Below are 23,740 nucleotides of genomic sequence, written 5' to 3' on the forward strand. Positions count from 1 at the left end.
CCGGCTCTCTCTCTTGGGATGCTCCATCTTGGAATCCAATCACCATGTTGCAAGGAAGCCCAGGCCACATGGAGAGGCCACGTGGGGGTGTTGCGGCTGACGGCCCCACTGAGATCTTAGCTGACAGCCAGCATCAACCGCCAGAGCTGTGAGTGAGTGAGTCTTCATACGCTTCCAGTCACCAGCCTTGGAGCTGCCCCAGTGGACATGGAGTGGATCAGAGATGAGCTTCCCCTGCTGAGTCCTGACTAATTGCGTGTTCGTGAGCAAAATAAATGTCATTATTGTTTTGAGACACTAAGTTTTGGGCGTAATTTATTCAGCAGCCACAGCAACTGGAAAAAGCATCTACTACAAAATATCTGAGAATGACAGCTAACATTTGTAAAAGCACTTTAGAGTTTACGAAAGACGTTCATGCCATGATCTCAGGCAGACCTCTGAAGGACCCTGTGAGGCTGGTGTTGTGTCAGTTTCGCAGAAGGGCAGTTGTGGCTTGGAGGGATTGAGTGAATGGCTCAGAGGCAGATAGATACCCAGTAACTAGCAAAGGAGCCTGGTGGCGCCCAAGTTCTCAGCTTCTCCCAGTTCGCCTGACCAAAGCCCAGTACCAGGGCCTGTGAGGGCTATCTAGCTGCAGCAGATAAGAGCCCATGACAAGAAGATGCATGAAAGCATCTTCCAGATGGTGGAGGGGAGTTATGCCCAGAAATGAAAATACCACATGACCAGGTACAAAGTGATAGGTACTCCAAGAGAAGATTTCATCCATTCATTCATTCAAATAATAGTTAGTGAGACCCTGTCATATGCCAGGCACAAATCTTCGCCCTCCTGGGTTTTCATTCTGGTGAGAGATGGATAGGTTGCTGTTATGGGCTGAATTGTACTCCCCTTCAAATTCATATGTGGAAGTCCTAACCCCATTATCTTAGAAAGTGACTGCATTTGGAGATAGGGCCCCTAAAGAGGTAATTAAGGAAAAATGAGGTCATATGGGTAGATCCTAATCCAATATGACTGGTGTCTTTATAAGAAGAGGAGATTAGGACACAGACACACACAGGAAAGACCATGTGAAGACACAAGGAGAAGACGGCCATCTACAAGCCAAGGACAGAGGCCTCAGAGGAAACCAACCCTGCCAACACCTTGATCTCAAACTTGTAGCCTCCAGAACTGTGAGGAAATAGATTTCTGTTGTTTAAGCCTCCTAGACTCTGGTACTTCGTTATGGTGGCCCTAGCAAACTAATACAATTGCTGAGGGAGCTTGTGATGGGTCTGACTATTTCTTCCAGAACCATGGTGGAGGTGCCATTTGAATTGGTTTTAAAAGGATAAGTCTGGAGACACTAGGCTGGGGTGAGGGCAGGGCTGGGGGAATTGGCTGGGATGGGGGGGGCAAGGTGGTTTACAGAATTAGGGTCATCAAAAATCATGATATTATATAACCTTGTGTGTAATCCTGTTAAAGTAGAGGTGAGGGTATTTAGAAATTATGCCAGCCCATCCTAAATCTAGTCCTAGGTTCTGCAAATCACCTTGACTCAGCCCATCACTATTTAGGGGACAAGTGCTTGAAAGTCCCCTCCCTCATCCATACAAATACTAGCAAGTGGACACTCATTGTTCCCAGACAAGGGGATAATAGGACCTGGGGTTTCTTTGTATGTGGATCTGATTGCTGGTAGAAGAGAGATCAATTTCCTAAGAAGTCCACGGCCTTCTGAGAGGGAAAAGGACAGTCATGCCATCTCCTGTTCTCCTAAGTTCAAAGTAAAGTTGTCCTAACCAAGGTCCAATGGCCAGATAGGTGGCAAGCTCTCTAAAAATAAAATTATTTTAAGGAAACAGAGAGTCTTTCCTGGGACCCTGGGTCACCACATGGATTTGGGGTTCCCAGGGAGGGCTGGTCCAGCAAATCTTGTGGCTGGCACACCGGAAGCACCTCTGACCCACCTTTCCCAACACTGTGGTTGGCTCCAGGCAATGTGGGCTGGGGAGGGAGTGTGAACTACAAAGAATGATCTTGGAGGTCACCCTGTACATTGCAGGTTGGGGCAGGGACCTGGACCAGCAAGGACATCCTGCTAACCACGGGCCCATCCTCAATAGTCGCCACAGGGCAGAGGAAACTAACAGCAACAGTGGACTGGTCACATTCTAGGGCTCTTCTACTTGCAAGTTTAGATGGGGACAGGGCCCTCTGGGCTGAGTAAATTCCCAATGTTCTAGGACAAATTGGGACTGGGGACTCAAGAAAGAGATACTAGACCCCTGTTGTTGAGGCATTGAGTGTTTCAGCTGTTAATGGAAAAAACAAAATAAAGTAAAATGAAAGAAATGAATCTGACGTATCCCTGTGTGTTCCTTGATTATGTGGAGCAAGACATAGTTATACACAGCTCAGGGCTGGGAGGGACTGTTGGGTCTTCTAGTCCTTGAAGATCACTGCCCCCCATCCTCCTTTTTTTTTTTTTTTTGCAGAGAACACTAAAGTTGAACTCTGGGTGTTTCTCACTGGAGTGGAGGTTTCTGGAGGGCAGGGTGGTGTCTTGCTCATGTGTACAACCCCATAGCCCATGCACCTAGTGGGAGCTGGGATATGCTGCCCAAATGGCATTGATTAGGCCCCCCTCCATGTTGCCTTGTCTGGAAATGGCTCCCCTTCTGCCAGCACAGGCTGAGCCCCAGGATCACCTTACAGAGTGATTCTCAGAATCTCCCAGCCAGGAATAGCCTTTCCTGGACACTCTCTCTCCCCTGTCCAGATGGCAGGGTGCACGGCTGCACTGGGAGCAGAAAGCCAGTCAGTACAAATACTCTGAGTGTGTGTGTGTACTTCAGTGTTTGGCTAAATTCTTTGCCACAGCCTGATGCCTTTGTTGGCAAGTCTCTCTGTCCCCTGGGCCCAGGTTAGGCCTGGGTGTGGGTGGGAGGTGGGAGCTGGGGGGAGCTGGGCTCTGTGTTTGCTTCTTTGGCAGGGTTAGGACACTGGTTTGGGTTAGGACACTTGGCAGAGTTAGAACACTGGGAATCACCTCCACATTTCCCGGAGCTCAAGCTTTATTCAAGCAAACTCATGTCTTGCCAGGATGTAGGCAAAGAAGAAAAGAAATGGTCAGGGGATGGGATGGGCCCAAGATGATCTGGCTTTGTGAATGATAGTTCTTGCTGTGGGCTGGCATTTATTATCCCACAGTTTTTCATTATTTTCATATGCTCTCTTGAGTGGAGATTTGTGATTTTAACCAGTTACCATTTTTCTCCCTCTGGGATATTACACTGGAGTGTTGAGAGCTCGCTGGCCCCTCCACCCCCTCCCCCCATCTCTTTACTCAGCTGTCTCTCTTGCTTTTATCTGGTCTGGATGGAGCTGGGAGAAGGGGTATCTGTCTAGCAGGGAAGACAACATGTCTTAGCCCTGTGCTGGCTACCCTACATGTTACATGTACTACCTCGTCAAATCTCCAAACAGCTTATGTGATAGATAGAATTTTTACAGAGGAGACTGAGGGAGGTTAAATAACATGCCCAGGATCATACAGGTGGATCTGTATCCACCTGGATCTGTTAGGTGCAGGATGCTTGATTCAAGCCAAGGTAATCCTGACTCCACTATCCGTGTTCCTAATCCCTCAACTCCACAGCCTGACTGGGCATCAGACATGGCATGAGGTGCCCAAGCTTGGGGCCCCGTCTAGGTGGGTGGTATTGCGGAAGGGATGCAGAAAATACAGTGTTCCAGGGGCTTTGTCGCTAGCCAGAAGAGACTGAACGCCGTACACATATCTCTCTGCAAAGTAATGGCATGTACCTGGTTTCTCTTGCAGCCTTTCCCCTGGGCCTGGCCAAGGCCCTGCTCACCCAGTACAGATGGCCCAGTTGTCAAAGTGTGTGCAGGAGAGAAGAATGAGTCCCCTCTGTCCCCCCAACCCCAGAACCTGGGGCTGCCTTTGCATCCGTCTGTCTGTGCATACCCTGAAGTCTCTCCCACTGCTCCCACCTCCCTCTCTCCCATGGCCTTTCTGCCCCCCACTCCTGATGCTCATCTTCCTGGAGCAGGTCGAGGCAGTGGGATGTGAGGCCAAGACAGAGGTTGGAAGGTTAGAAACCTCACAATTGTGTCTCCGTCTTCTTCTTTGGAAATCAGTGTATTTTTATTGGAATCAAGCTGGATGATCAATCATGCCCTGTGTGTGGTTTCTCAAATGTGGAGTAGGCATGCTGGAGAGATGAAGAACCTTCCCTCTCGGGCCTGCTCAGTGCCATTTCCTGTTCCCACCTGTTTTTGGACAAGGTTCCAGAAGGAAGAAGGTTAACATCCAAAGCCATCCTGGAGGAGAACAGCTGCTAGGAGTGGCTACCTTGGCCTCCCTCGCTGCTCAGGGCCTCCCTGGAGCTCTGTGTGGCTGATTTTTGCTTAAATGGCTGGTGGAGGAGAGCAGTCCTGGGTAACCATTTACTCTGCTCATCTCTGGAAGAGTTCAGAGCCTGCAGGGCCTGGCTTTTTGTTGGGTGGATGAGGCAGCTGAGGTCCAGAGAAGGGAATGACTTGGCCAAGGCCACTCAGAAGACAGAGGATCACACTCAGGCCCCGTGGTGCCTGGCTCAGCGTTCGTCCCCCAATGCCTTGCTGCCTGTTGGGCCCTGACTGAGGAGGCAGCACCCTGTGAGGAGGAGGACTGTGGGGCTGGGCCTCCTGTGTTCTCCTTGGCCTCCAGGCCAGTCTGCCAGGCTCCATGGAGGAGCCAGGAGCTGGGTGTCCTGGGGACATGCCGAGAAATGAGGGAGTCCCTGCCCTCCAGGGCGTGACAGTTTCCCAGGGCTGATGGGATCTGTATGGAAGAAACAGCCACAAGGCATTTACTAAGTAACTGGGTAAGAGGGAAATAATTAATCTAGGCCATGCAAGTTTAGTGCCCCAGTTGGGTCAGCCCTGAAGCAAAATCTGAAATTAGGCCAAGGATTTACCTGATTTTACACCTGCGGGAACACCTACACTCAGTGCATTTAATGTTCTGGTGACACACTGTGGGGAATCATATGACAAATGGGGCCTTGGTGTTGGCTCCTTGGGCAAGCGACTGACCTTCCCCAAGCCTTCCCTTCCTCATCTGTAAAACGAGGATGCACATTCCTCCCTCAGGGGTGATCTGTGTAAAGTGCTTAGCGACATGGCTGGTGTAGAGTAAGGTCCCCAAGTTGCTGTTGGTATTTATTGTTGGGACCCTCTAAGGATGACATGAAAGATAAGATCGTTGAAGTACCTGCTATGGTGCATGGCACTCAGTACCACCAGTCCCCAGCCCTTCCGTTTTTCTCCCCTCCCTTCCAGCACCCTTCTTTCTGTCCTGCCCCCTTTCACACCCTCAGCCTCATATCCCACAGGCCTTGCTTCATAGTGCCAGGCGGTTAGAATGCAGCAGCTTATGGGATGGATGCTGCCTGGGGAGAGTTCACTTTCATAGGACACCCTGGAGGCTAACAGGCCTTCCAGCCCCAGAGACATGAATGACTAATCCCTGATCACATAGGGAGGAAGGAGGTCTTCCTGCACCTTCAGATCCTACCCCAGACCCACAAAAACCTCTGCAGATAGACCAATGGTCTCAACCAGAGGCGATTTTGTGGCCTCCCCCCCCCCATCTCCCAGGGGGCATTTGATGATGTCTGAAGACATTGGCTGTCACAAATGGAGGAGTGCTTCTAGCATCTAGTGAGTAGAGGCTAGGGATGCTGCTAAACATCCTACAATGCATGGGATGGCCCCCCTGCAACAAAGAATTATCCGGACCAAAATGTCAATGGTGCTGAGAGTAAGAAGCCCTGAGATAGACAGTAAGAGTGAGCTCACCCATAGGCATAGAAACTGCTAGAAGCCAATACCAGATGACACGGGGTAGGAGGAAAGAGGACTGAGCACAAAGAAGGGTCGTTTTTTTTGGGAAAAGAGCTGAGGTGGCAGGAGAGGCAGTGATGAGAAGGAGACACTGGATCTGAGTCTTCAGTGTTATAGGCTCTCCAGGCAGAGAAGCCTAGGGACGTGGGGTGGGGAGGGTCCCCACTTCCATCTTGGACCAATAAAATCAGTTCCTGGAGGAGTGCTTCCTGTTAGTGGCGGTGATTAGCCCCAAACACCCAGGCCACTGGTCAGGATGCAGAAGCCATGCTTGGCTGGTGACTGGCTTCCCTGGATGGCATTGCTTTGGCATCGCGGCTTTGTGGACATAGCCGGAGTTAATCATTCATTGTTTGGTGTGGTTGTGACTCTGCTTGCATGTGCTTTTTGTTGTTTTTTAAAATCCACTAGAGGGCATATCAATGCTGAGATCTTCTGGCAGGTTGGACAAATGACATTTTGTGTGAACTTAGCCCGCTAAGGCTCCTGGCCCTGGGTGGTGAGGGGGGTGAGGAGGAGGTGGGTGACAGAAAATGGGGTTATTGATTCCTGCCCTTCCCCATGCCCCCCTCCCCCTGCCAAGTGATGACAGGAAGGTGATTTGTGAATTCGTGGAGACAGCCAGCCGAGATTCTCCCAGCGATGACAGATACTGTTCGGGAAGTTAAGCTGGGAGAAAGACAGGACGGCAGGGGTAGATTCCAGGGGTGGAATCTGACAATGGTGTGACCCTCTGGGAAGGGGGCTCCTTCCTTTCCCCACCCCCACGTCTCTGGAGCCAGCTCACCACCATGGCCTGGCCTGGCGTGGTCAGGCGGCCTTCACCCCTGGCCAGAGCAGAGCAGAGTGTGGCTGCTGAGTCTTTGGAGGTCTCCAAAGGTTCTAAGTGCGGGAGCCAAGAGCCCTTCTGAAAACCCTCATTTTGCACGGCTGACACACCCCCAGCCTTCTCTTGTGTGCATACCAGCCTGCAGAGCGTGGGCAGAAAGGCTGGGAGAAAGGGGTGACTGACTCAGAGGCAGGCAAGGGTGAAGGCGAGCAGAATTGTGTCATTTTATTGTCTCCTTGATGTCAGGAAGGCTAAGGGGATGCCATCTGGGTGGGAGTGAGTGATGTGGGGAGCTGGGAGCGTGGGGGGCAGTGGGGAAAGGGAGGGGCAGGAGGTATCTGCCTTGGGAGAGGGAATCACGGGTGTTCTAGGCTCAGGTAAGAGAAACTAATACCCTTCTGAAGGCAATAGGTCTGGGCTGAGTCAGAAACAAAACTTGCTATTTTTACTCAGGGTGATAGGTAGGGAATTCGAGGGAGTGAGTATTCAGAAACAGTAGGCTCTTGGCTCTTTTTCCTACTGACACTGCCCAGAGGGACGTAAACATTGGACCATATATTTGTATATAAAGAGACCTGGGTCCAAAGCGCAGCTCTGCCACTGGCTTACTCTGTGACCTTGGGCAAGTCCCTTGACCTCTCTGAGCTTCAGTTTCTTATCGTTACTGTTTTTTTTTTTTTAAAGATTTTATTTATTTATTTATTTTCCCCCCAAAGCCCCAGTAGATAGTTGTATGTCACAGCTGCACATCCCTCCAGTCGCTGTATGTGGGACACGGCCTCAGCATGGCTGGAGACGTGGGATCCGAACCCGGGTCGCCAGCAGCGGAGCGCATGCACTTAACCGCTAAGCCACAGGGCCGGCCCTCAGTTTCTTATCAATGTATCTCATAGGATTATTGTGCAGATTAACTGACACAATGCATGAAAGTGTCCATCCCAGAAGATAGTTCAACCTAAATGCCCAGTAACTGTTCATTCCTCCTACTAGCAATCCTGAATCTATACAGTGGTCACTTGGTCACCAGAAAGAAGATAAGCGACCAAGCCAGGCTCAAGGATGAGAGCAGAACCAGTAACCAGCAAGATTGCCTTGGTGCTTAATAACAGCAATAGCACGAGTACTGATACTGGCACGGGTGGTGGTAGATGTTTATTGAAAATCCACTCTTACATATTTTATTTCCTCTAATCCTTGACATCTCACAAATGATGAAACTGAGTCTCAGAGAGGTTCAACAACTTTCCCAAAATCACACAGGTGGGATTTTAAGGTGTGTGTGTGTCTAAAAGTCTCCTGGATCTGCTTAAAATTACAAGTGACCACTGCTCTGTGCCATACTGAATCATATTAAAGCCTGAGGCACACGGAAAAATCAGTAATACTGATCTTGTCTTTATTTGAAATTTTGATATTCTGTTCATGGATTTTTTGCATTAATTTTGACTTTTAAAAATACTGCATTTTTTTTTAAATTTTTTGTTTATTGCAGTAACATTGGTTTATAACATTGTAAAAATTTCAGGTGTACGTCATTATACTTCTATTTCTGCATAGATTACATCATGTTCACCACCAAAATACTAATTACAACCCATCACCACACACATGTACCGAATTATCCCTTTCACCCTCCTCCCTCCCCCCTTCCCCTCTGGCAACCACCAATCCAATCTCTGTCCTATGTGTTTGTTTATTGTTGTTATTATCTACTACTTAATGAAGGAAATCATACGGTATTTGACCTTCTACGTCTGACTTATTTCACTTTGCATCATACCCTCAATGTCCATCCATGTTGTCACAAATGGCTGGATTTCATCGTTTCTTATGGCTGAGTAGTATTCCATTGTGTATAATAATCTTAAGCTGTGTAAATTGTCAAATAAAAAGAGATGTATACTTAAAAAAAAAAAATACTGCATTCAATCCTATTTATCTTGATTGCTGAGGGTTTTGGTGTCCCTGAAGTGAGTGCCTTACTCTCCTCCCCGAGTCCTGGACCACTGCTGTTGCACTGCCACACTTCCGGGTGATGTGACCTGGACATTATCACCCTCAGAGATGCAGCACAGAGCTAGAGGCACTGTTCGGTAAAAGAAGTGAAAAGCTCCTCTGTCAATATTGAAAGAGGTTTGCCTGGGTGGGTCCAGGGCCTGCAAGCTAATACGCACAACAGTGAAGTCTGCTAGTGGGTGTAGAGGTCCATCCTTCTCTGCAATCAGGCAATTGCATGAGGTGACCTCATAATAAGTAAATATCGTACATTTATTAACATAAGATGATTCCGTCTATAAGTCACTGCACCCGTTATCAGAAGAAAAGTGAAGGAATGAGAAAAACTTATGCACTATTGGTGCAAATATAAGTAGGTATGCGTCTTTCGAGAGCAATTTGGCGATGTCCATTAAAACTAAAAATATACATACTGTTGGACCCAGATAGTCCGTTTCCAGGTGTCCATCCTAGAGAAACACTGGCCTCTGTGCAGAGGCATTTCAAGCCTGTTCATTACAGCTGCAAAGCACCACAGGTATCCATCAATGGGGAAATGATCATATAAATTATGGTACCTTCATACGTGGAGAACTATGTAGCAATGAAAAGGCATTAAGTTGGCCATACATGTGTTGAAAAATATCAAAAGTCAAAAATGAAAACTCAAAAAAGAAAAAATCAGAAAAGAAAAGTAAAAACAAAACAAAGCCCAAAACAGCACAGAACAATACCTGCTTTTTGGCTCATTTGTGTTTTAAGACCAAAAATATACCAAAGACTCAAAGCAAAACTGTGTTCCTTTATATATATGTAAATGCATAGAACAGCCTGGAAGTAGACAAAAAGATGGTTCATCTGGCTCCTGTGCGTCGGTAGAGCACAATCAGTGTGAGGGGTTACCAGGGACTTTCCCTTTGATGTTTTGGTTTGATTAAAAAAAAAAATATATATATATATATAAATAAAACAAGAAGCAAGAAGGTGATATTCATCTATTATGTATATATTTTAAAATAAAGACTTTATTTTTTTAGAGCAGTTTTAGATTTACAACAAAACTGAGAGGAAGTTACAGATATTTCCCACATATCTTCTGCCCCCACACATTCATAGTCTCCCCCATTATCAACATCACTCACCAGAGTGGTACATTTTTCACCAAGGATGAACCTACATTGACACATCATAATCACCAAAAGTCCATAGTTTATCTTAGGGCTTACTCTTGGTGTTGTACATTCTATGGGTTTGGACAAATGTATAATGACATGTATTCATCATTATAATATCATATAGGGTATCTTCACTGCCTTAAAAATCCTTTGTGCTCTATTCATCGCTCCCCCCAACACCCCACCTCTGGCAACCACTGATCTTTTCATTGTCTCCCTAGTTTTGCCTTTTCCAGAATGTCATGTAATTGGAATCATACAATATGTAGCCTTTTCAGATTGGCTCCTTTTTACTTAGTAAAATGTATTCAAGATTCCTCAGTGTCTTTTCATGGCTTGATAGCTCATTTCTTTTTAGTGCTGAATAATATTCTTTTGCCCGGATGTACCACAGTTTATTTATTGCTTACATCTGTTTTTTAAGGGAAGAAATAGTATAATTTATTTTCTTCAAAGTCCTTTCTGGATGTGACAACAGATGGGATGGAGAAGTACATCCCTTCTAGTGTACAAAAACTCAGGCAGTCTGTGGTCAAATTGCCCACTGGGAGACTACAAGGGAGGCTGTAGATTCTCTTTTCCTGTCTCCAGGAGCAGTAGGTCTGTTCTCTCGGGAGGAAGAGGATTGGTCTCTTTTGAGATTTGTAGACTGAAAATGACTCTGTTGAACCACCTCTAAGCCTGTCACTAACTTCACCCAGGTTGGGGCCACTCTAAAGCCCCTGATCTTCCCACTGCACTGTGCTGCCACCTAGATCAGTCATTACCATCTTCTGTGTTGTTATGTCAGAATTTTAGGCAAGAAAAGCTCAGTTGTGATAACAAATAAAGCCCCAAAACTCAGTGGCTTAACCCTACCAACATTTCTCTCTCCCATCCCTCCAACTTCCCACTGTGAGTTGAATGAATCTCCAGGTGCCTCTCTTGCAGGTGGTGATTCAGGGTCCAGGATGTTCCTATAATGTGGCTACATCATGCCATTGTATGACTTCCATGATCACTGCAGCCTGGAAAGAGAAAGCTGGAGGGCGACACGGGCTTACATCACCAGGTTTGGAAATGGCATACATCACTTCCTCCCATAGCCCATTGGTCAGAACTAGTCACCTGGCTCCAATCTAACTGCCAGGGAATCTGGGAAAGGTGGGAGAGCACACGGCTATTTACTGAGAATTTACCATCTCTGTCACAAGGAGAGAAAGTGAAATATGTGAATTAGACACTTAAATAAATGTTATCTCTGTAAAAGTAGCCAAATGAGGGGCTGTTCAGTTGCTCATGGATTCCTTGGGCGGGGGGATCCTCTTGTTAATTTTCACCTGCATTCCAGTCCTGTTGATTAAAAGAATGACTCATATCTTTGCAAACAGTGTTCACTTAATGTTAGCCAAACTGAGCTACTACCCTTACTCAAAATCTTCTTTGTAACTTTTCTGGCAATTTCCTTCTCAGCCAGTTTACAAATTACACAACGAGATCAGTTGCATTTTTTTCTCTTCCTTTTTGTCCCCTGTACCTCCAAGTCAGATCTTTGAAAAGACTTCTAATTAAGACAAACTGGCAATATTGGTCAAGACAAAGTGAGCAATGGCACAATAAATAATATGAATGAAAAATGGGACAACGCTATAGATAAAGATGCAGACGATAATAAGAAAACACTCTTACTTGCTTTATCGCAGTACATTTCTTTAAGTCTCACTTGTTTTGTTTGTTTGTTTGTTTTAACCCAGGGAGCCATTACCCAGCTTGAGTGATCATCCTATTCTCTACCAGACTTGATCTGTGGCTATTTCTTTAAAAAATTTAATTATATTGTCAAAAGAAGATGTTGAGTTTAAAAGGAATATGTTGCAGACTCTGAAAGCAGTCCCCAAAGAAGTATGGGGACTTGATTATTTGGTCATTGGAACATGGCCTCCTTAGGGTCCAACTTTGAAAAATGACCCTGCTCTTGGAGTCAAAAAAGACCCTGCTCTTGCTAGTCCCTATTAATCTTCCATTATGCCTTAAACAACCTTGGGTTTAACCTACCCCACTCCTTACTCTAATAACGTGGATTTTTAGAAGCTGGAAAAAGAGTTGAAGAGGAACTTCAGATCCAAGAAGAGATGATTCTGAAGAAATAATTTAGAAGTACCACTGTTCCAAAGATGGGAAGACTTGCAGTAAAATCTGAGCCCTGACGAGATGTGCGCCATTTTCCTTTAGAAATGTCTTTCTTATGGAAAGAGACCCTCAGATCCTCCCGCCTCCTGCTGGTTCAGGCCCTCCTTCCCTTGAAGTTTCATGGCTGTGACAGCCCCCTAGCTGCTGTCCCTGTCTCCACTCCATCCTCAGACGCCCCTCCCAGATTCATCTTCCTAAAACTCCTCTCTGATCACACCACTCTTGGAAAAAAAATCTTTGGAAGCTCTGTATTGTCCAACAATTCAAATTCAAAGCATCAGTTTAGCTTTCAAAGCCTGCTAAAGTGGCCCGACCCTATGGGTCAATTTTATTTTCTTCTGCTTCTTGACACACACCCTCTTTTCCAGGCATGTCTGTCTCTTCCACATCCCATAAACATGCCATCTTTGTTTTGTTGTCTCTGTGCATTTGTTCATGTTACTCCTCAAGCCTGGAATGCAGCCTCAGGTCCACCTCATACAAACACTTGACTTTATGCAATGAATGGATTCCTGGTTTGTTATTTAAAGTGTACGCACAAGTGTGAAAAGCAAATACCATTTCTATAGTGCTGGATGTTAGAGCTTCCGAAGTTTGTCTTGATTTGTGATTGGTCTTTGATTGGCTATGGGTCCAATTGTTACTTTTATATTTGTCTGCCTCTTAGTTGCTGCCAATCTATAAACCAACACTTAAATCCATCAAAGAAATTCCTTAATGAAAGCATCATTTGTGATAGAAAGTGAGGAAGTACTCTTGCGTTTTTAAAATTTGTTGTTAAATCTTGGATTATTGCCAACTGAGTTTTCTTACAATAAGGCCTACTTGTGTATGTCAAACAACTCCATCCTAGTTTGGGATTGCAGAGTGATATTTATGAAAGGCATCTCTAGGGTTTTACGCCACCACATCCTCAGAGATTTTCTCTTCTCACTTAACTCCTATGGGGCAGGCTTAAGTTTCTCTCATATATACCTGGCATACATCAGGGGGCTGGCCAGGTGAATTCATTAGTGTGATTTATTTTGTTTTGTCTTGATGAGAAAGTCTATGTGACTGAACATTTTGGGACTGACAATTAGCCCTTGGACTAAGACCTCCTGGCTCTTAATACAAAATGTTACCTTGTCCTCCTAAGACATTGTGCTGGATGTGGAGAAGGAGGAGAGCCGTCCGGTGGGAGAGGGTGTGCTAACTTGATGTGTAGATGATTCTGGGGGCCAGTTTGGGGAGTGCTAGTGATGCCCAGGCTTCTGGCTTGGTCCCCTTGGAAGAAGTTCCAGAATCATCAGGGGACAGGAGCTGTAAGAAGAGGGAAGAAAATAAGAATGATTCATTCTTCATGATAGCAGTGGCCTCAAGACAGCTGTGTCTTGTGACTCAGCATAAAACGTAATTGAGCTGAAAAGGTACATCTTCTCATTGATTCTGGTGGAAAGGGAGAGTGTGGCAAGTTGCATTTTCCAAAAATGGTTGCATCTCCCATCCAATATGCTTGTCTTATAATGTGACTGACACTTCTCCCATCAAGAGGCCAGGTCTATGTTCCCTCCCCTTGATGCTATGAAGGTTGTGACTATAGCAGAAGTGATAGTATGTGACTTTCAAGGCTTGGTTCTTTTGGAAGGCTTACTCTCAGAACTTAGCCACCATGATGTGAGGAAGCCCAAGCAGCCACATGGAGAGGCCACATGTTGGTGTTTCTGTTGACAGTCACTACTGAGGTCCCAGCCTACAGCCTGCATCAGTTACCAGATATGCAGGTGAGTGAGTCCTAAAATGACTGCCGCCCCCAGCCTTCAAGTCAGCTCCAGCATGCGTATTCCCAGCTGAGGCCCTAAACATCTTGGAGCAGACTCAGCTACTCCACTGTGACCATTTAAAATTTCTGCTTGAGAGAATCCATGAGTATAATCAAACAACTGTATTTTTTGTTTTTTTTTGTGAGGAGATCAGCCCTGTGCTAACATCTGCCAATCCTCTTTTTTTTTTTTTTGCTGAGGAAGACTGGCCCTGGGCTAACATCCGTGCCCATATTCCTCCACTTTATATGGGACGCCGCCACAGCATGGCTTGCCAAGCAGTGCATCGGTGTGCGCCCGGGATCCGAACCGGCGAACCCGGGCCGCTGCAGCGGAGCGTGCACACTTAACCACTTACGCCACCGGGCTGGCCCCGATTTTTTGTTGTTGTTGTTAATACCACTAAGCTTTCTTATTGAGCAATAGTAACTGGAACAGGGAGCTACTTCTTTGAGGTGGACAGAAAGGATTTTAGGGGTGAGTGAGCTCTCCAAAGAATGCGACTGGCAGTTACCATGATATCTGGATCCTTGGAGCACCCCAAATTGTCCAGGTCCTACCCTTATGACCTGGAAACTTAGAGGTCAAATGGAAATAGAAGAAAATGAGAGCAATTTGTGAGACCCCTATGACCCCAACCTCTTGGTCTAGAGAGGGGATTTGGATGAAGCTGCAGTTTCAATGATCTCCTTCATGAGTGAGAGCCAGGGAGAGTGCTACTGCTTCTTGACCCCAGAATATTCCAGGCTGGAGACCTTGTAAACACTAGTTGCATCTATTACATTTAGAGTAAAGTCAACGAGGCTTGCAGGGCTCTTTCCTTATGGCTAGGACAGCCAGAGGAGTAAAACCTTGCTAAATATTTAAAACTTTAGTTGACATTTGTGATTCTTTCTGGAAAATTCTAAGTAGCTAATACAGTGAGAGAAAGAAATGGCCTCAACTCACTCATGTTGTGCTGATTGGACATGTTACTCCCTAGGCCTCTTTTAGGCTGGGCACTTCCGTGTACAGGAATGACTGAGGGTCCTGCAGGATTAGGTAGGGTGTGGGGTGCAGTAAAAGCCAGCACCCTTTCTCTCCACCAATGTCTTCTCAATTCCCCTCCTCAACCCCTTCTGAATATACTTCTTAGAGTGAAGCTGGCTGAGTGTCATGAAATTAAACTCCCCCAAATAAGATGTCACCACTCTTGGAAGGTTGGGAAGAAGTGCACCAGTCTCCCAGAGTCAGCTTAGGTACTGCGTCTCCCCGGTAACCTTTCCTGAGTCCCTGCCCTGCTGGCCCCTCCTGGATTGTGAGCTCCTTAGAGCACTTTCTTTAATGTATACTCAGTTCTGAGCACATCCTACTCAAGAAATGTTTGCTGAAAAAAAAAAAAATGGTAAAAGAAAACCATTGTTAACATTTGATGTATAACTTTCAAAAATTTTTTCCCTATGTATCTTTCCTTTTTTTTGCATAGTTGCAATAATAACGAACACAATTTTATGTTCTGCATTTGCCTTTTTTTCCTTACATAATTTCAGATGCATTTTCCCTGTTGTAACGTAATTTCAAACCTTAGTAAGATTAGTAATAACAACTCCATTTATTGCACATCCTTCTGTGCCAGACATGGTGCCAGGGGCTCAACACACAGTCTGTCATCTAATCTTTCCAATTTGCAAGGTGGTTGTCATCAGCTCCATTTTATGGATTGAGAAACTGAGGCTCAGAGAGCTTAAGCAGCTGGTCAACAATAACCAGCTGATGGAGACTAGGTTGGTCCCTCTGATTTCCATATTCATATTTCTGCTATTTTACCATGTTGCTTCCCATCATTTTAAGTGACCTCACAATGCTTACTCTTTTGTGTTGATGGGTCATAATTTGTTTAACCATTCCCCTATTTTTGGTCATTTAGGATATTTACTAATTTTAGATATTATAAACAATGAGGCAATGAACATCATTGTGCTAACAGACTTTCCCCCTATTTTTGGATTATCACCTTGGACTAGAGTCCCAGAAGTGGAATTACTGGGTTAAAGGCTAGGACCGTGTTTATGGCTTTTGATACTTATTGCCAAATTGCTTTCCCCGGAGGACTGGGTTTAGCCTAACAGTTTCACTTTATTGGCCCAGGGGAGTCACCTCCCTCTTCCAGGATGTCAGGTTGCCCTCTAACCACTAGAGGGTGTGAAAGCATATTGCTCAAGTGACAAGAGCCTGGCCCCCTCTAGGAAATCCCTGAGTTTGCCTGGGAGGCAGGAGGGATGCTTAATTAGTTAGAAGCTCAATGCTGTAACGGACTGACCTTCTTGGATGTGCATTGAAGGCAGGATGGTTTATGATCTGGATTCTGGAAGAGAGAGCAGTAAACAGTGCCACAGAGGCCCAGGGTTAGAAGTTGGCCATGCCACCTCCTGCTGGGAAACCTTGGGTGACTGACTGACCCTCCCCTGTGTGTCTCTGTCTATGGACTTTGACCCTCAACTCTCAGCGTCGATTAGACTGGCAGCAGCTCTGATCTCCTCCAGTGGAGAGAATGTGTCCTGCTCATCCTTGTAACATCCACAACAGCCAGCACTTAATAAGAGCACAGTAAATGGGGGCTGAATCAATAGACAAAATAAGGCCAGAAATCAGAAGGGGACACTGGGAGGTTGGCACAGAGTATGGCACCAGCCACCCATCCCCAAAGATGGTTTATTGACTCCAAGATGTTAAAGATGGAAGGATACTTAGAGATCATCTTATCACACATTCCTGGGAAAATACAGAAACTCAGAAAGTTATGACTTTGACAAGGCCCTCATTTCCATTTTTCCATTTAACCACCATTTACTGAGCACCTACAGTGTGTGGGATCTGTGCTGGGCATTGGGATGGAAAGACAATTGTGAAAAGTCCCTGCCTTCAAGGAGCTTATCCTTTGTGCAGACAGATGAGACACCTATATGACTATCCAAACAAAGGGTGCACCCTCTGCACTGTGAAGCTAAGGAAGGCGCATAAAGTTAGGATAACTGGCTTGCCTCAGATGTTCCTGGAGAAGCACTTCTTAAAATGTATTCTTTGGAACATTAGTTCAATTGGACATTTAATAGATGTTAATTAAAAAATGATTTGGTAGTTATATCAGTCAACTATTGCTGCACTAATGCTGAGTAACAAACCAACCCACAACTCAGTCACTAACAATAATATTTATTATTTTTTTAAAATTTTACTCACAGGCCTGTGGGGTAGCTGGGGTGCCTCTGTTCCGTGACTCTCTTATTCTTCTGGGATCAGATGGCTACTCAGGGCATGGTCTTCTCACGGTGATGGAAGAACAAGAGGGCAAGCTTACCTGCACAAGCATATTTCAAGCCTTTTCTCTCATCATGTCCGTTAACGTCCCATTGGCTGGACCAAGTCACATGGTCAAGACCAATGTTAATGAGGCAAATATACTCCACCTCTAGTGGTAGGAATTGCAAAGTCACAACAGAGTGTGGATACAGGGAGGGGTGAAGAATTGCGAGCAATAATACCATTTACCACAGTGGTCATATTGATTTAGGAATCCCTGGTGAATCCAATTTCTTTATTGCAGGACTTCTCAGAGCCTTTATAGATGATTCAATCTAAAGCTTTCATTTTAAAAGAAAGAAACTTAAGCCCAGAGATGAAGTAACTTGACCAGACTTTACAGCCACTTGGTAGCAGCCCTGCAGTGAAACCCCAGGCCTTGTGACCATCAGGCTAGGGCTCTTTCACTAACTCTACACTGCTAACATGCCTTGGCCACACTGGGTTGGGCAGACCAGAGGAAGTTGGTGAACATAGGAGAGCTAAGCACTTGCACTGCAAAGGAGGCTGAAGCAATGCTCAAGGGCCCGCAGAAACATGACTGTGAGTGGGTCAGGGAAGTCACCATGAGTCCCAATCTTGAGGAAAACTGTCAAGTGGACAAAATTAAGGGCATGTAGTATGGAGTCAGGTTGTCTGTCTGGGTAACCTTGGGCAAGTGATTTAATAACCTCTCTATGCCTCAGTTTCCTCATTTGTAAAATAGGAGAGATGGACATACCTACCTCACAGGGTAGTTGAGTTAACACTTGTAAAGTGCTTAGAACAGGACCAGGAAAGTAGTACGCACTCAACATAGGTTAGATATTATTATTTTTTATTAATTACTATTATTATAAATATTATTTAGCCTCTCTCCTCTACCACGACTTTCCCTATTCCTGGTTTTCTCACCCCACCAGTCCCCTTCCCAACGCCCCATTCTTGATATTGGTTAGTTACAGCTAGTCTCCACTAGGATGCATCAGGATAACAAGTATTATTTAATATCACAATGCGGGGCACTGGAAAAGTTCAAGGCCCAAAGGAGTGGCAAGGACTAGAGTGACATTTTGGAAATGGGATCTTGTCTGAGGCCGTATCAAATCTTGCTCTCTGGTTGACCATCTGTTTTTCAGGTATTTGGGTGGAAATGGGTTGAGTTCGACTCTGATGAATAATTCACCTAAATCTGTGGTTCTTCACCCTGGGTGCAGATTAGAATCACCAGGGAAGATTTAAAACAATAACAACAACAGAAACCCTGATTGACCCCACCCTAGACCAATTAAACCTGAATCTTGGGGGAGAGGCCTGAGTGTCAGTATGATTTAAAAGCTCTGCGGGTCAATCTAACACGCAGCCAGATTTGACAACCACTGACCTAAGGTGTTGGATGGGCCCACTGAGACTTTGGAGCCAGACACAAGTGAGTTTGCATCCCAGCTCTGTTATTCATTAGCTGTATGACATTCAGCAAAGAATTTAGTCTCTCTGAGCCTCAGTTTCATTCCTTATAAAATGGGAATAATAATTGCTATCTTGCTAAGATTTTATAAGAAGCCAATAAAACCTATGTAATGTATCTCGTGGCGCTGGCATTTAGAATGGGCTGTTTAGGTATTTGTTAATCAAATGGATGGCAGTCAGTCAGAGCAGCACTGGAGAGCAGGGTTGGTGACATCTAATCCCCAGCCTGGGCCATCAGCTTTCCCCCCTGTTTGGGGTTGCTGATTTCTATGTTCTCAGGCCTAAATCCTTGGTGAGATGAAGGACTGAGACCAGAGGGGAAGCTTGCTCCAGGGTTACTCAGTCTATTTGCTGATCAAAAGCACCAGGTCTAGGGGAGAGCAAGGGCTGAAACCCAGTCCTTCTTCTGATTGCCAAGTCTTGTGCCCACAGGGCCGGGCCAGCCTAGGGGAGCCGCCTTTTCTGATCAGTCCTCCCAGAGGGGCTATCTTTTCTAAGTCACATGACAGTGCTGTACAGGCTAGCTGTGGCCCTGCCTGCTCCCTCTTAGGCTGGGGACAAAGATGCCAGGAGGAGCTCATGCTGTCTGCCGTGCCAACTTGCCATTCTAGCCCTGACCGCGGCTGCGAACAGCCCACGTGGGTGGAGGCAAGGATGCAGTGAGCAAGGATGGGGTAGCCATTTTGAGCAAAGGTGTCAGACAATGTCCAAGTGGTGGTCTAGTAGGTTCCGCCAGGTGGCAAGAGGGTTGGCTTCTGGCTAGGTTGATGCTTAGCATGTGACAGCATCTATGCTCTTGTTCTGTGAGTTTACTAACAACTCAGGATATCTGATGAAATAATTGGGTTTCTTTGGTCTCATAGCCTCCCATTCAAAGGTAGATGGCTGGGAACTTAACATCAGGATAGATGCTTTAAATCATTATCCCAGCACTTACAAAACCTTTTTAAAAAACTGCTACCTGCAACACTTTCTCACTCTATATTCTGCTTAGTGCTACCAGTCTAGGAGATTTTGTAGGTTTGACTCTTTGTCGTTTGTATTATGGAAACAATAGGTCTACTGAAATGTATTCGGAGATATTGATATGTCCCGCTGGGGTGTGTAGCTCAGATGAGGATCTTGGTGTGACTCATGAAATCCTCTGGGCCAGCGTGAGATAGGTGTAGTCATGCCCCTTCTTCAGACGAAGAAGCTCAGAGATACAAGTTAGTAATGTTTAGAGGAGGCAGCATCCAGATTCCAGACAGGCCTTTTGAATCCAGTCTGTGATCTTTCCATATTTATAGGAAAAAAAAAGGAATGAATGTTAACAAATTAGTTTAAAAAACATAAAAAAGAGAATTTGAATTTTCAAAGTACAGTTTCTCATCAGGAGTGAGTGAAAATTAAGATTGAGAGCAGAGAGTCAAAATATATTTCTTATAAGCCAGGTTGACAATACTTTTTTGTATGAGAGTGAAATGCGTACCTACCTTACTGAGTTGTCTAACAAGAGAAAGATTTGAAAACGCTTTGTAAACCAAAGAGCCATGGAAGTGTTTGTTATTTAGATCAGAGATACTTAAACTGGCTTCATAGATCCTTGGGAAACCCATGGATGAGTAATTCACCATGTGAACCACCTATATTTGCAGGCAAAATTTTGTGTGTGTGAACATATCTCATTTTCTCTAGGGAGAGAGTACATAGCTTCCATCAGATTCTCAAAGATGTGTGACTCAAAATAATTAAAAACCACAACTGTAGCCCAACCCTTTATGTCATTCGCTAGTGAGAAGAACAAAGTAATAATTTCAGAATCTGAAGTGCCACCTACCCTCTGCAAGTATCTGTCCATGTCATGGGAACCCAGGAAGAGGCAAAAGAAAATTTTCCAGGGGAAGGAAGATTAAGTAAAGATCCCCTCTTCCCAGTGGTCCTGAGCCTTGGAATTCACCCTGGGGTTCACATATCCAGCTGGAGAGAGAGAGAGAGAGAGAGAGAGAGAGAGAGAGAGAGAGAGAGAATTTCTCCTTCTCATGAAGGCATTGCTGCTAGAGCAGATGGCAGAAACTCCATCCCCTTCAAAGTGATGAAGTGAGATTGCTCAGACAAATGCTTTCAAAGTCTTGAACCTGTGAGGTTTTGCTCTGAGTTCAGGAAATAACAGGATATAAATCTGCCTGAATCATCTCAGCTCACGCAAATTCAATGCTGGGCCACAGTGACTCTGGCAACATCTTGCTCTTTCTGTGTAATGACTTTTGATGCTGTGGATTTAGACGGATTAGGCCATTTAGGGGAAAGAGGGGAATATTAATATACAAAATTGTTAAATGTCAAATAGAATCCCATAATAATGTGTGTGTTTAAGACGAGTATGCAGGCACTTTGAAAACACTTTTAGCACCAGCTCAAACATTTAAGAAATCCATTTTGCAAGTTCAAACAAATAATCCTCCACCAATTATGCTGTACCAGTGTGAGTCTGATGGATAATTCTGCACAGTCTCAGTTGGAAGTTAAAGGCCCATTCTCTCATTGTTGTCAGTAGCATTGGCATACCTAATTCTTCATCCAACTGGCTGAATGCTTAAATCCCACAGATAAGTGTACAGCTTGCAACAAAGAGTTGGTTTTCATATTTCCCACAAATTAATTACCTAAGTGGTTGATTTTACTTGTTTTAAAGGCCAATGTGTATTAGAAGATCCGGGCAGTTCCCATCCTGAAGGTCCCTACATTTTGGTTTTATAAATGCTTGCAAATAATTGCCCGGGATTTGGAATAACTTGGTGGGGGGAGGCAATCGAGAGGGGTCACATAAAAAGTTGAAAGTAATAATGAGAATGTAATAATTTATTGCATATCATATCATTTTATAATATTATATATTCTAACCAGTGCAGGCTGAAGACATGACCACTCTTTCATTTATTGATTCAAAAATAATGTCCTTCTATCATAAAGCTGGAGTCAGGCATATATACAATCATCTGTGATTCAATATAGACTCTGGTAGCTCCTCTGATAGAGGTGGTAATGAAGACTTTGGAACACAGAAGGGAAGATACAGTGTCTTATGGGGACAGTGGGGTTGGGTAGTCTAGGAAGACATCTTGGAGGTGGTAGCATTTGAACTGGGCTGTGATAGAGGTGTAAGGTTTAAAAGTAGCTTAATTCCCGTCCTATCGTAGATGTTGGCTAAGTGCAATAATCTCACTATAAAAACAACAGAACTACATTAGAAACCATTTAGAAAATAGAAGAAAGGAGTTGGTTCCATACCACCAATGTAAGTTTTGTTGGTATTTTGCTGTATTTCTTGCCAGGCTTTTCCCCTGGGTACAGCTTCTCCATAGCTCTTGTTGGCATACCATATGTTATCATATTAAGCGTATGTTCTTGTATTCATTATTTAAAATGAAACATTAATTAGAAACATTTTTCCATGTTGTCACAAGAATGGCCAGATTTAAACCAGGTGGAGATGGAGGGTATGAGCATCTGTAGGGAAGGAGAGAGTGACAGAAAAGTTGCAGTGGTGGGAAGTGGCACCTTGGCAGGGAGTCCACTGTGGCTGCACCTTGGATTTTATAGTGGCTCTGGAATGCTCTACTAAGGAGCTGGGGTTTTATCACGCAGGGGGTGGAGAGCCATTGGAAGGTCTCTGGGAGATGGTGACATGATCAGAGCTTGACCCTCTCTAGGGCTGGCTTTAGAAGTTCTGAGATTCCCTGGGGCGCTTGGGAATTTTGGAGGTTTCTTGTGGAGATGAGTAAGCTATTCATCAATCAATAGACAAAACAAAATCATTAACTAGCGCCTGAATGAAAATGTTAATATATTTTGTAAGTACTGCTTGGTATTAGTTACAATAGGACAGGCCTGTTCATCATAAGGCTTCGTTTTAGAAGCTTCACAGTTGATTATTTGATCTCGATGATCTGTCAGAGCCTAACCCTTGCTCCTCTTTGCCAAGCTTGATCTTCCATTCATGTATGACAAATAAACTTCAACATACCTAACATCTCCAGTGTTTGGCTGCAAATGTCCTAGGAACTGTGTTGAGGGCACGTCTGGACTTAGTAGGAAAGAGGCCATCAGTGTGGGAGCAAAAAGCATCAGTGTGTATGTCATATATTTACCATTTTTACTCTCCTTCAAATGTTCACTTTAGATGTCTTAGATTTAAATTTAATACGGTCCAATTGATACAGTGGAGCCAAACCAATTGGGACCCAAAGAAAGAAGCGGATGGAAGAAAATCCCTACTGGTCATTATCTCCATAAAAGTAAAGTACTTGATCCATCAATCTATGTCCATCCATCCATCCATCCATTCACCCATCCATCCATCCAACTTCTATCCATTCATTCAATGAATCTTTTTGCTGCATCTACAATGGGCCAGGCAATGTGCTAAGTTCTGGGGAAACAGAAATGGTTTTCGTCTCCAGAATTCAGAATCTAGTAAGGAAGCAACTGAAGAGACAGGTAAGTATAGTACAGTGTGTTCCAAGCTAGGCCAGAGATCTGAACACAGTGGCATGGCACAGAGGCAGAACCCACTGACCCCAACTGGGGCAGGAGAGGTGGTGGGGACAGAGATGGGGCTGTCGTTTGCTCATTAAGCTCAGACCTCCATGAGGACAGGGGCCATGCATCTTATTCATCGTTGCATCCCCAGTACCTAGCTTAGTGCCTGGCACATAGTAGGTGTTCAGTATATATTTTGTTGAATAAATGAGATATCCAAGGAGTAGAAGGAACTCCCAAAGGTCATCTAGTCCATCCACCTGCCTTTGGGCTGAGCCACACCTAAATCATCCCAAGCGCTATTTCGGGTCTGGTTATTCTTAGCTGGCCTCTCTGACAGCTGGAAAGAGCCAGAGAAGCAGCCTCTTCTGAGGCTTTGGTTCTATGACCACATTCAGGAGGAGCTCTGTTTGGTAGAAACAAGAGCTGGGAAGAGAGAGAGGCAAGTGAGTCCCAAGCCTGAAGCTTGGCTGGAGGTAACTCAAGGTGGGCAGTCACCTCTTCCTGGGCAAATAGGAGACCTGGGCACAGTTGGGCTCTAGCCTGGGGACCTGCCT

The sequence above is a fragment of the Ceratotherium simum genome, chromosome 16 (genome assembly GCF_057802395.1).
Source record: "Ceratotherium simum simum isolate JZ-2026a chromosome 16, ASM5780239v1, whole genome shotgun sequence".
Lineage (NCBI taxonomy): Eukaryota > Metazoa > Chordata > Mammalia > Perissodactyla > Rhinocerotidae > Ceratotherium > Ceratotherium simum.